Source organism: Carassius auratus, unplaced genomic scaffold (genome assembly GCF_003368295.1).
Source record: "Carassius auratus strain Wakin unplaced genomic scaffold, ASM336829v1 scaf_tig00040970, whole genome shotgun sequence".
Lineage (NCBI taxonomy): Eukaryota > Metazoa > Chordata > Actinopteri > Cypriniformes > Cyprinidae > Carassius > Carassius auratus.
In genome coordinates this window covers 1-14,120 of record NW_020526621.1, presented here as the reverse complement: position 1 = coordinate 14,120, position 14,120 = coordinate 1, and the positions used below count along the sequence as shown (strand labels likewise).

The window sequence follows — 14,120 nt, the reverse complement described above, 5'->3', positions numbered from 1 at the left end:
GGAAACTGCCAAGCTCATGGGCCGGTGCTTCCCAACGCCAGTGTTAGATGACTCTCTTTAAACAAACACACCTGATTCGATGGCGTCACCCTGGTCGTTCGGTTGAAAGACTTCAAGACCTTCAGGTGGGTGCATCGTTAGTGAAGACGTCCAAGACCCCAGGTGGGGAGCACATCAGGAAAAGTTTTGCAATAAACCACAGCATCTGCAACGGCAGCTCTCATTCCTTGTCTCTATCGACACAATAAATGGCAATCCCCAAAAAGGGAAAGCACACCGTCCTGGAGACACTGCAATACCAGGCCGATGCATGGAGTGGACGGAGCAAGCCCCGGCTCCAGCTCCGTGATCTAAAAATCCATTTAATATGTAGTCCCCGGATGGGGGACGTATCAGATATTAAACTGATAAGAACAGATTTTTTTCTTTCGAAAAAAGTTTTATTGTCACCATTTACATTTTTTCCATTTGCATTTTTTTCTTTTTCACACACCATTTTCTTTTTAATCACACATTAAAACAAGCAATATAATATATAATAAATTACACATGGTAAAATGAAAGAAACAATCATTGTTAAAAAGCATTTGATTAAAACCACAGTGTTTTGCTTGTTTTTAAAAGTCCATTATTGTGGTGTGGTTTAAAAGGTGCGGTCAGTTCCAAAAGTAAATACAAATTTTTTTAAAAAAGCAAACAAGCCTCGTATATATATATGTTAATAAAACCTCTTTCATTGATAAACAATGAAAAACACCAATTAAAAATCATCTATTGTGCAAGACCGGGGGTGAGTCCTTATCAAGTGGGTCATCACCCCACTCTCCAGAACCAGGGACATGAAGATGCTACTTTATGGACTCAGCGGAGAATCCCCTCTCCTCCGGCCCGCTGGCCCGCTGTTCCCGTAGCCAGAGTGGTGAGGGTGCATCTACGGGCGGCCAGGGTCGGTGCCTGCCGGGACCCTCTCCGTGCGACCCCGGCCCCCCCGTCCGAATATCGTCGTCCGGTACCCCTGCAGCATTGATGTTACCTTTAGCTCGCATGCATGGAGGGTTACCGTAACGCGCTTCCCCACCAGCAGGTTTCTGGTGGCCCAGATGGCATCCTTGATGACGTTGAGGGTGAGCCAGAGCGAGGTAAATTTCTGTGCCGTCAAGTCCTTCAAGCCCCGGCCCACCCCAAGGATGGCGAGCTGGTACCCGAACTGGGCCCCACCCGCTGGTAGGCACGGGAAATACAGGGGGCCGGTCTTGGCCCACAGGTCCCGCGCAGTGCTGCACTCCCAGAGCAGGTGGTGGACGGTCTCCGGGGAATTGCAGCCGGACCGCGGGCAGATGGGGTTCTGGCCATGCCTCTGGAGTGCATAACCGCCCTGACCGGGAGGATCTCATGAGCCACCATCCACGATAAGTCCTTGTGCCTGTTCTGGAGAGCGGGGTGAGCCGCGTTCCGCCAAACCTGTTTGGCCTCACTTGGTGTGAGGCCCGGAACTGGACTCACCGGTTCCCGGTCCTGCACAACAGAGATGAGAGACTTGTGTTGAGTTAAAATGGTGACATCTTCACTCTCTAAAAGGTATTTCTTTAAAAACTTTTTTATAAAACTGTACTCTTTGGGCAAGTTAAAAGACACTGGGGTTTTCAAGTCCACTGGTAAAATTTTCAGTGTTCGTAGGTAAGACCCCATCCAAAATCGCGCCATTGCAGCCGTCTTGTTTTCTTTGGATGGGGTCGTGGCATAACTAATGTGCAGGGCGGTGAAGCGGCTGCCTAAAAACAGGTGGGGGTCTGGGAGGCCTTTTCCACCGTTCTCCGGCCTTTTCTTGATGGTCTCCCTCTTCAGGCGCTCCCACTTGGACCCCCACAGGAAGTAAAACACCGCCCTCTCCAGTTTCCCCAGGAACCACCGAGGGGGGCTAAAAACAGAACAGACAAGTAAAATCAGAGGTAAAATCACAGATTTAAAAATTAAAACCTTGCCTTCCATCGTCATCTGTCTTAGTCCCCAAAACCCCAGTCTTTTCCTAACTTTCCCTAACAAGTCAGTCCAGTTTTCCCGTCCACCCCCGTCTTTGTCAAATTTAACGCCTAAAATCTTAAAATCGTTGTCTTTAAAAACCAAATCAAGTCCTCCTGTGTCCACGTCTCCCCACGGCCCGAAGAGCTGGGCCTCGGACTTGTTTCTATTGAGTTTGGCGCCCGAGGCGCCAAACTCAATATAGTAGTATAACTGATAAGAACAGATTTTTCTTTCGAAAAAGTTTTATTGTCACCATTTACATTTTTTCCATTTGCATTTTTTCTTTTTCACACAACATTTTCTTTTAAATCACACATTAAAACAAGCAATATAATATATAATAAATACACATGGTAAAATGAAATAAACAATCATTTTTAAAAAGCATTTGATTAAAACCACAGTGTTTTGCTTGTTTTTAAAAAGTCCATTATTGAGGTGTGTTTAAAAGGTGCGGTCAGTTCCAAAGTAAAACACAAATTTTAAAAAAAAAACAAACAAGCCTCGTATATATGTTAATAAAACCTCTTTCATAATAAAACAATAAAAAACACCAATTAAAAATCATCTGTTGTGCAAGACCGGGGGTGAGTCCTTATCAAGTGGGTCATCACCCCACTCTCCAGAACAGGGACATGAGATGCTACTTTATGGACTCAGCGGAGATCCCCTCTCCTCCGGCCCGCTGGCCCGCTGTTCCCGTAGCCAGAGTGGTGAGGGTGCATCTACGGGCGGCCAGGGTCGGTGCCTGCCGGGACCCTCTCCGTGCGACCCCGGCCCCCCCGTCCGAATATCGTCGTCCGGTACCCCTGCAGCATTGATGTTACCTTTAGCTCGCATGCATGGAGGGTTACCGTAACGCGCTTCCCCACCAGCAGGTTTCTGGTGGCCCAGATGGCATCCTTGATGACGTTGAGGGTGAGCCAGAGCGAGGTAAATTTCTGTGCCGTCAAGTCCTTCAAGCCCCGGCCCACCCCAAGGATGGCGAGCTGGTACCCGAACTGGGCCCCACCCGCTGGTAGGCACGGGAAATACAGGGGGCCGGTCTTGGCCCACAGGTCCCGCGCAGTGCTGCACTCCCAGAGCAGGTGGTGGACGGTCTCCGGGGAATTGCAGCCGGACCGCGGGCAGATGGGGTTTTTGGCCATGCCTCTGGAGTGCATAACCGCCCTGACCGGGAGGATCTCATGAGCCACCATCCACGATAAGTCCTTGTGCCTGTTCTGGAGAGCGGGGTGAGCCGCGTTCCGCCAAACCTGTTTGGCCTCACTTGGTGTGAGGCCCGGAACTGGACTCACCGGTTCCCGGTCCTGCACAACAGAGATGAGAGACTTGTGTTGAGTTAAAATGGTGACATCTTCACTCTCTAAAAGGTATTTCTTTAAAAACTTTTTTATAAAACTGTACTCTTTGGGCAAGTTAAAAGACACTGGGGTTTTCAAGTCCACTGGTAAAATTTTCAGTGTTCGTAGGTAAGACCCCATCCAAAATCGCGCCATTGCAGCCGTCTTGTTTTCTTTGGATGGGGTCGTGGCATAACTAATGTGCAGGGCGGTGAAGCGGCTGCCTAAAAACAGGTGGGGGTCTGGGAGGCCTTTTCCACCGTTCTCCGGCCTTTTCTTGATGGTCTCCCTCTTCAGGCGCTCCCACTTGGACCCCCACAGGAAGTAAAACACCGCCCTCTCCAGTTTCCCCAGGAACCACCGAGGGGGGCTAAAAACAGAACAGACAAGTAAAATCAGAGGTAAAATCACAGATTTAAAAATTAAAACCTTGCCTTCCATCGTCATCTGTCTTAGTCCCCAAAACCCCAGTCTTTTCCTAACTTTCCCTAACAAGTCAGTCCAGTTTTCCCGTCCACCCCCGTCTTTATCAAATTTAACGCCTAAAATCTTAAAATCGTTGTCTTTAAAAACCAAATCAAGTCCTCCTGTGTCCACGTCTCCCCACGGCCCGAAGAGCTGGGCCTCGGACTTGTTTCTATTGAGTTTGGCGCCCGAGGCCCGACCGTACCAGTCAGTCAAGTCCAGTGCTCTTCGTATTGATAAAACGTCTGTGGCTAAAAGAGTTACGTCGTCCATATATAAAACACAGGTCGCCGTCAGTCCCCCCGTCCCAGGAACGTCCAGTCCTTTGATCCATTTGTCCCTTCTCAAGATCTGTGCCAGTGGCTCGATGCAAGCCACATACAGAAGAGGAGATAAAGGACATCCCTGACGGACACCACTGTGTATGTTCACAGCTTTGGAAAGATGCCCATTTATTAGAATTTTGCTGACTATTCCCTTGTACAGCAGTCCCACCCAGGCTATAAACCTCTTTGGAAACCCCATTTTCTCCAGAACCTGGAAGAGGTACTGGTGCGAGACTCGATCAAATGCTTTTTCAAAATCTAAATTTAGGACTACTAGCCGAATATTTCTGTCTCTCGCGTAACAGATGGCGTCTCTAATCAGCACTAGGTTGTCTGTTATCTTTCTTCCGGGCACAGAACAAGCTTGATCCGGGTGAATCACATCCTCTAAAACAGTTGACATGCGTGTTGCTAAAACTTTGCTAAAAAGTTTATAATCGAAATTTAAAAGTGTTATGGGTCTCCAGTTTTTTAAGTCAGTCCGGTCACCTTTTTTGTGAAGTAAAGAAACTATCCCTATTCTAAAACTGTCTGGAAGTCTGTCGAGGGTCTCAAACTCTTTAAAAACTGTCAAAAGCTCTTGTCCTAAAATGTCCCAAAATGTTAGATAAAACTCCAGGGGAAGTCCATCCACTCCTGGGGACTTCCCCTTTTTAAAACCTCCAAGAGCTTTTTGGGTTTCTAAAATGTTCAAATCTTGGGCTAAAATCTCATTTTGACAGTCGACCCTTTTCTCAACAAAATTTAAAACTTCTTTTACGGTGTCTGAGTGTACCTTTTTAAAACTATATAAAGCCCCATAAAATTTTTCCACATCCTCTAAAATCTCTTTTGTTGTGTTAACCTCCCTATCCCCTGTTTTAACCCTGGTTAACCCCCCACCCCTTGTTATTATTTTCTTAAAAAAATATCTGGTACACTTTTCCCCTTCTTCAATTTCTCTCTCTTTGCTTCTTAAAAGGACCCCTTTACTTTCTATATTGGCTAAAACTGACATTTCCTTTTTTACATCCTGGATTTCATTGTTAAAATCAAAACCATTATTTAAAAGATTAAAATACCTTTGTAGTCTTTTTTGCAACCCCAACATGCATTTCTTTTCCCTACTCTTCTTTTCTTTCCCTATCTTTCTAAAAAACTGTCTCGTCCGGTCCTTTACCATCTCCCACCACTGTGCACGTGTATCATAAAAGTCTTGGAGGGTCTGCCATTGGCTGAACTGTTCCCTATATTCTAAAATTACATTCTTGTCTTCCAACAGGGAACAGTTCAGCTTCCACAGCCCTCCCCCTACCGTCACACCCATGGGCAGTGAAAGGGTGCAAGACAGCATCATGTGATCAGAGAAAAAAAGGGGGGTTAATGTAGCATCGGTTGGCGGGCAGTCCCTTGTAAACACGTAGTCGATTCGAGAGGCTTTGGTACCATCACCACTGAACCAGGTGAAGCCCTCCTCTCTTTGATGCAAAATTTTAAAACAGTCGACTAAATTAAAATCTCTGACTAAACCCTGCAATAAAACCGACGTTTTGTCCACTCTAAAATCCTCCCCTACCCTTTTCCTGTCTGTTTTAGATAAAACACAATTAAAATCCCCTGCTACCATTAGGGGAGCCCTACCTAGCATGTGGGGTTGCAAGTCTTCTAAAAGCTCATATCTTTCGTTCTTTTCCGTAAAACCATATACATTAAGAACATTAAAATCCCTGTCTAAAAAGGTCAGATTTACTAAAAGTGCCCGGCCTTGCCTCACCACAGTGCTGCCCTTCACCAAGATGTTAGGATTATTAATTAAAACCGCAACTCCGTCGTTTTTGTTAAAATTTGATCCGCTCCATATGGAGGCTCCTGCGGACCATAGCTCTTCCATTTTTGTGTACCTAGTTAAAAAGGGCAGAGAACACTCTTGTAATAAAAACAAATCTGACTTAAAAGATTTTAAAAAGGACAAAATACTCTGTGCTCTAATGGTGGACCTCACACTTCTGACATTGATAGTAGAGATGGTGAGGGCCATGAGCAGTAGGGTTAAAAAGGTATGAGGCATTTAAAACAGAAGACAAGAAAAAGACTACAAAAATATGATTAAAATCATGTTACATCTTGTAGCATTTGTCTTTCCTTTTCCCCAGATGAGCTGAGGTCTGGAGGGCAAATGCCTGTCGCTTCAGAGGCCACAGAGGGAACCTCTTGTGGCTCCTTTGGCGATGATGCTGTTAGCTTAATGTGCAAAAAGGAAACCTCATTTGGGGACTCTAGGGGCCACATGCGCTCCAGATCTACCGAATCGGAACTATCGAGCTTATATGCTGCCCTAGATTTTTTCTCCTCCGTTACAATCAGAGGAGACCCCGCAGGTCTTTTTTGCACCTGAGCATTAGGGAGTGAACACTCTGTCTCACTCCCGGTGGATTCTTCCACCCCATCCGAAACTGTTACCAGTGATTCTTCCTCACTTTCCTTTCCTTCCATTACCATTTCCTGTTCCGTTGCCTCCGCCCCTGTGGCCGCCCCACTTCCTCCTTCCTGCCCAATCCCTGAGGCCGGCTGGGAATTTGAAATTCCCGCCAAAACCTCAGGGACCGCCTCCTCTCTCCTTTGTTCCTTCGTTTGTTGCCCATGTGGGGCGGCCATTTTTAGCTTGTTGGCAAAACTTTTAGGGCAGTCTCTGTAGAGATGGTTTGTTTCTCCACAAAGATTGCACCGTCTGCCATTGGTACAGTCATCAAAACTGTGACCAATTTCTCTACACTTCCCACAGATTAACTCTTGGCATGCTTCAGATAGATGACCAAACCTTCCACACTTTCTGCAGAGTTTGGGCATTCCTTGATAATGTATGTAGCCTCTGTTCTCTCCGAGCACAATCATGGAAGGCAGATGCTTCAGGCCCTGGTAGCCCCCAGCGTCTTCCCATTGTTTAATGGGAATTCGCCAGGAGCATGTCCAAATGCCATCTTCATCTAACACTTTGACAGGCTGGCCTCGAACAGTGCAAAATCTACCCAACCAAACACAAATATCATCTCCAGTCACGGTTTCATTGAACATCCTGACAATCACAGTTTTAAGTGTGTTATCAGAAAGTTTCTCAACAGTGAACATGGAAAACTGGGCTTTAACGGATTCAAACCTTTGCCAAAAGTCACTAAGTAGGGAAGCGGTTTTAAAACTAACATCAAATCCTTTGTTCAAGGGCAGAGTCATCAAACAATTCAGGTCGTCACATTTAAAAGCTAAGGTCTTTTGGATCAGCTTCCTGGAAAAGTCCATACGGGACATTCCCAGGAGCTTCCCCTCAACCTGCCTAAATAAAAAACGCACGCTGTGGTGCCTCCGCACGCCGGCACGGGCAGCCGACATGATGGAGGCACCAACAGCCTAAAAACTTAAAACAACAATAAATACAACAATAAATAACAAAATAAATAATTAAAAGACCTCACCTTAAAACTTGTTGGAGCCCGAAGCAGCAGAGTTCAATATACCTCTCGAAGTTGTGTGACTCAAGATATGAAACGATCTCGAGTCAGGAAACCTCCAAGAGGCGATCGCAGTCTCAACCGTCCGACAAGATACTTGATCTTAGCCAAAAGGCCGAGAAGCGATGCTGCTAAGACGCAGCAGGGAGGAAGCCGGACACGGCGATGCCCATCTCGGCTTTGGTAAGTTTTGGGAGACCTAAAAACGCTGGGGGATGGTACCCTGATAGCACACATACATCTAGGAGACGTCTATTTGACATATGAATTTACATCTGCAAGATGTAGTTTTAAGGCTGTTTGCTCATCTGCAATACGTCTATTGGACGTCTCCTTTTAGCAGTTGGGTTACTTTGGAAATGTAATAGGTTACAGATTACAAGTTACCCTGTTTAAAATGTTATAGTAGTATAACTTTTTCAATTACTTTATTAAAGTAATGTAACTAATTACTTTTGAGTACTTTTAGATTACTTTTCTAAATTTGTGAAAATTAAATAATAATAAATAAAAACATATACATCAACTCAAATACAGTTATCTAATAAGCATGTGTCATTCCTGTATAATAAACTCCTGAAACATTGGTGTTTTTTTAAACTGCTGTCTCTTTGTATATGATATGATAGGTAAAATGCATGACGTGACACAGAGCAGTTCTAGAAATGATGTTTATGTGCTCATGTACTCCTATATTGAGGCGGCAGAGGCTGACAACACTGCAAGCTTCAGTAGGCCTATTTGTATTAAATGAAACTGCATGTTTTTGCCATTAATTTACAGGAAGGGCGGACTGGGAAAAACAAAAAATTCTGTTAAAATTCTGGAAATTATTAGGGCGTATGTCTCAGAACAGTCAGTGCAATTTGGGAAAGAAATCAGTGAAATCTGTATGTGGATGTGTGTAAATATTCAAATGTAATTGCCTTTGTAATCGTTAAAAATTTCATAAGTAACTTTAATTTAATTACTAATTTTTTCTTCGTAACTGTAACTAATTACAGTTACATTCATTTTGTAATTAAATTACGTAATGCTGTTACATGTAACTAGTTACTCCCCAACACTGCCTTTTAGATGTCAGATAGATGTCAATTAGATGTCTTTTAGATGTTTATGATTTAGAAGGTATATAAAACTGACATCTGAAAGGCGTATGTCAGACGTTTGTAGATGGCAGATGCTTTCCAGATCAACAGTTCTTTAACAGACATCTTGCAGACGTAAGTGTGCTATCTGGGTAGTACCCTCCCCTGTCTACAACGTCACCGGGCCTCGTCCCGATCGGCCTGACGGAAAGTACGGCATGGCTCGTAACTCCCAAACGGTTGGTCGCAGAGCCACGTGCCTTATGACACCGGAATCCTTGGCTCGAGCCGAACGAGACGCAGGTCTCAGATTGGCCCGTCGCTCTGACGAAATTTTCGGGTATTTTGGATTTTGTCGAAAACCTTCTTTTGCAACCTGGCGCCAGGTATTTGGCCCAGTCCCACCCAAATCAGCACAGAAAGCTTCTCTGGAGTCTGAGTGTCAATAATCATCCAAAAATAGAGGAAATTTCCATTCACCTTGGCGAGGGGACCTCAAAACGTGCTAAGGTGGCGTGTCCGAGGTGGCTCGAATGGCTATAACTCCAGGAAGGAGTGAGATCCCTTCACCCAAATCGGCACACCTGTGCAGGGGCTCAGTCCGAGGCCAGGCGAAAAGGGACGCGGCGACAGGCCACTAGGTGGCGCCGTAAGCTGAAAAATAGGGAAAATGTAATGTAAATGGACAATCAAACAAAGATGAAAACACCTGCAACACTGCGGGATGGTAGTACCCTCCCCTGTCTGCAACGTCACCGGGCCTTGTCCCGATCGGCCTGACGGTGGAACTGCAGCGACGGAAAGTACGGCATCGCTCGTAACTCCCAAACGGTTGGTCGCAGAGCCACGTGCCTTATGTCACCGGAATCCTTGGCTCGAGCCGAACGAGACGCAGGTCTCAGATTGGCCCGTCGCTCTGACGAAATTTTCGGGTATTTTGGATTTTGTCGAAAACCTTCTTTTGCAACCTGGCGCCAGGTATTTGGCCCAGTCCCACCCAAATCAGCACAGAAAGCTTCTCTGGAGTCTGAGTGTCAATAATCATCCAAAAATAGAGGAAATTTCCATTCACCTTGGCGAGGGGACCTCAAAGCGTGCTAAGGTGGCGTGTCCGAGGTGGCTCGAATGGCTATAACTCCAGGAAGGAGTGAGATCCCTTCACCCAAATCGGCACACCTGTGCAGGGGCTCAGTCCGAGGCCAGGTGAAAAAGGGCGCGGCGACAGGCCACTAGGTGTCGCTGTAAGCGACAACAAAATTAATACGAATCGAAAAAAAGGACAACCAAACAACATGGAGACAGTTACAGCTAGGCTGCAGTCAGTCCAATCTACTTTCAAAGTAAGGTCTGCGCTATGTTCGAACTAAACTACCCACCAGGGTCCGATTTTTCAAGAGCGCAAGTGACTTTGTTTCACAGGCGCACAACACAAATCTCGCATGTGACAGAACTCCCCATTCTGAAAGGAAAATAAATAAAAAACTGTAAAAACCTCTTCTGCTTTGTTTCACCAACAATTTCAGGGGAGAGCGCGAACGCAGTCCCCCACTACCATAAATTATGCAGTCGAGATTCCCGCATTTGGGGAATTCGCAGGGGTCAGCATGGCCGGAGTGCAATGGACAAGCCTCGCCCTGGGTGAACCGCCTTCTTGATCATGGTGTCTCCCCTGCCAGGTAAGTATGAAGGCCCAGGCGGTCAGCCAGAGGTGTGATTTGCATCTCTACCATCCTCACCAACGGTTAGCCCTCCGCCCCCCCTCCAGGAAAGGAAGGACGGGTGCCTTCCGTTACTGGCCTGGAAACTGCCAAGCTCATGGGCCGGTGCTTCCCAACGCCAGTTTTAGATGACTCTCTTTAAACAAACACACCTGATTCGATGCGTCACCTCGTCTGTGAAAGACTTCAAGACCTCAGGTGGGTGCATCGTTAGTGGAAGAGTCCAAGACCCCAGGTGGACACATCAGGAAAAAAGTTTGCAATAAACCACAGCATCTGCAACGGCAGCTCTCATTCCTTGTTCTGCTATTCGACACAATAAATGGCAATCCCCAAAAAGGGAAAGCACACCGTTCCTGGAGACACTGCAATACCAGGCCGATGCATGGAGTGGACGGAGCAAGCCCCGGCTCCAGCTCCGTGATCTAAAAATCCATTTAATATGTAGTCCCCGGATGGGGGACGTATCAGATATTAAACTGATAAGAACAGATTTTTTTTCTTTCGAAAAAGTTTTATTGTCACCATTTACATTTTTTCCATTTGCATTTTTTCTTTTTCACACAACCATTTTCTTTTTAATCACACATTAAAACAAGCAATATAATATATAATAAATACACATGGTAAAATGAAAGAAACAATCATTGTTAAAAAGCATTTGATTAAAACCACAGTGTTTTGCTTGTTTTTAAAAGTCCATTATTGAGGTGTGTTTAAAAGGTGCGGTCAGTTCCAAAAGTAAAATACAAATTTTTTAAAAAAAGCAAACAAGCCTCGTATATATATATGTTAATAAAACCTCTTTCATGATAAAACAATGAAAAAACACCAATTAAAAATCATCTATTGTGCAAGACCGGGGGTGAGTCCTTATCAAGTGGGTCATCACCCCACTCTCCAGAACAGGGACATGAGATGCTACTTTATGGACTCAGCGGAGATCCCCTCTCCTCCGGCCCGCTGGCCCGCTGTTCCCGTAGCCAGAGTGGTGAGGGTGCATCTACGGGCGGCCAGGGTCGGTGCCTGCCGGGACCCTCTCCGTGCGACCCCGGCCCCCCCGTCCGAATATCGTCGTCCGGTACCCCTGCAGCATTGATGTTACCTTTAGCTCGCATGCATGGAGGGTTACCGTAACGCGCTTCCCCACCAGCAGGTTTCTGGTGGCCCAGATGGCATCCTTGATGACGTTGAGGGTGAGCCAGAGCGAGGTAAATTTCTGTGCCGTCAAGTCCTTCAAGCCCCGGTCCACCCCAAGGATGGCGAGCTGGTACCCGAACTGGGCCCCACCCGCTGGTAGGCACGGGAAATACAGGGGGCCGGTCTTGGCCCACAGGTCCCGCGCAGTGCTGCACTCCCAGAGCAGGTGGTGGACGGTCTCCGGGGAATTGCAGCCGGACCGCGGGCAGATGGGGTTCTTGGCCATGCCTCTGGAGTGCATAACCGCCCTGACCGGGAGGATCTCATGAGCCACCATCCACGATAAGTCCTTGTGCCTGTTCTGGAGAGCGGGGTGAGCCGCGTTCCGCCAAACCTGTTTGGCCTCACTTGGTGTGAGGCCCGGAACTGGACTCACCGGTTCCCGGTCCTGCACAACAGAGATGAGAGACTTGTGTTGAGTTAAAATGGTGACATCTTCACTCTCTAAAAGGTATTTCTTTAAAAACTTTTTTATAAAACTGTACTCTTTGGGCAAGTTAAAAGACACTGGGGTTTTCAAGTCCACTGGTAAAATTTTCAGTGTTCGTAGGTAAGACCCCATCCAAAATCGCGCCATTGCAGCCGTCTTGTTTTCTTTGGATGGGGTCGTGGCATAACTAATGTGCAGGGCGGTGAAGCGGCTGCCTAAAAACAGGTGGGGGTCTGGGAGGCCTTTTCCACCGTTCTCCGGCCTTTTCTTGATGGTCTCCCTCTTCAGGCGCTCCCACTTGGACCCCCACAGGAAGTAAAACACCGCCCTCTCCAGTTTCCCCAGGAACCACCGAGGGGGGCTAAAAACAGAACAGACAAGTAAAATCAGAGGTAAAATCACAGATTTAAAAATTAAAACCTTGCCTTCCATCGTCATCTGTCTTAGTCCCCAAAACCCCAGTCTTTTCCTAACTTTCCCTAACAAGTCAGTCCAGTTTTCCCGTCCACCCCCGTCTTTGTCAAATTTAACGCCTAAAATCTTAAAATCGTTGTCTTTTAAAAACCAAATCAAGTCCTCCTGTGTCCACGTCTCCCCACGGCCCGAAGAGCTGGGCCTCGGACTTGTTTCTATTGAGTTTGGCGCCCGAGGCGCCAAACTCAATATAGTAGTATAACTGATAAGAACAGATTTTTCTTTCGAAAAAGTTTTATTGTCACCATTTACATTTTTTCCATTTGCATTTTTTCTTTTTCACACAACATTTTCTTTTAAATCACACATTAAAACAAGCAATATAATATATAATAAATACACATGGTAAAATGAAATAAACAATCATTTTTAAAAAGCATTTGATTAAAACCACAGTGTTTTGCTTGTTTTTAAAAGTCCATTATTGAGGTGTGTTTAAAAGGTGCGGTCAGTTCCAAAGTAAAACACAAATTTTTAAAAAAAAACAAACAAGCCTCGTATATATGTTAATAAAACCTCTTTCATAATAAAACAATAAAAAACACCAATTAAAAATCATCTGTTGTGCAAGACCGGGGTGAGTCCTTATCAAGTGGGTCATCACCCCACTCTCCAGAACAGGGACATGAGATGCTACTTTATGGACTCAGCGGAGATCCCCTCTCCTCCGGCCCGCTGGCCCGCTGTTCCCGTAGCCAGAGTGGTGAGGGTGCATCTACGGGCGGCCAGGGTCGGTGCCTGCCGGGACCCTCTCCGTGCGACCCCGGCCCCCCCGTCCGAATATCGTCGTCCGGTACCCCTGCAGCATTGATGTTACCTTTAGCTCGCATGCATGGAGGGTTACCGTAACGCGCTTCCCCCACAGCAGGTTTCTGGTGGCCCAGATGGCATCCTTGATGACGTTGAGGGTGAGCCAGAGCGAGGTAAATTTCTGTGCCGTCAAGTCCTTCAAGCCCCGGCCCACCCCAAGGATGGCGAGCTGGTACCCGAACTGGGCCCCACCCGCTGGTAGGGCACGGGAAATACAGGGGGGCCGGTCTTGGCCCACAGGTCCCGCGCAGTGCTGCACTCCCAGAGCAGGTGGTGGACGGTCTCCGGGGAATTGCAGCCGGACCGCGGGCAGATGGGGTTCTTGGCCATGCCTCTGGAGTGCATAACCGCCCTGACCGGGAGGATCTCATGAGCCACCATCCACGATAAGTCCTTGTGCCTGTTCTGGAGAGCGGGGTGAGCCGCGTTCCGCCAAACTGTTTGGCCTCACTTGGTGTGAGGCCCGGAACTGGACTCACCGGTTCCCGTCCTGCACAACAGAGATGAGAGACTTGTGTTGAGTTAAAATGGTGACATCTTCACTCTCTAAAAGGTATTTCTTTAAAAACTTTTTTAAAACTGTACTCTTTGGCAAGTTAAAAGACACTGGGGTTTTCAAGTCCACTGGTAAATTTTCAGTGTTCGTAGGTAAGACCCCATCCAAAATCGCGCCATTGCAGCCGTCTTGTTTCTTTGGATGGGGTCGTGGCATAACTAATGTGCAGGGCGGTGAAGCGGCTGCCTAAAACAGGTGGGGGTCTG

The 14,120-nt window shown here is 46.7% G+C and overlaps 1 non-coding gene and 2 pseudogenes across 1 annotated transcript; all 3 read right to left on the bottom strand.

Annotated features, from left to right (window-relative positions):
* Positions 1–266: 266 nt before the first annotated feature.
* Positions 267–442, bottom strand: LOC113084959 (uncharacterized; annotated as a pseudogene).
* A 9,804-nt stretch (positions 443–10,246) lies between these two features.
* On the bottom strand, positions 10,247–10,410 carry LOC113084957 (U1 spliceosomal RNA). Its single transcript, XR_003283909.1, has one exon. It is a non-coding gene; the product is annotated as a U1 spliceosomal RNA (small nuclear RNA).
* A 374-nt stretch (positions 10,411–10,784) lies between these two features.
* LOC113084958 (uncharacterized) lies at positions 10,785–10,961 on the bottom strand (annotated as a pseudogene).
* Positions 10,962–14,120: the final 3,159 nt, after the last annotated feature.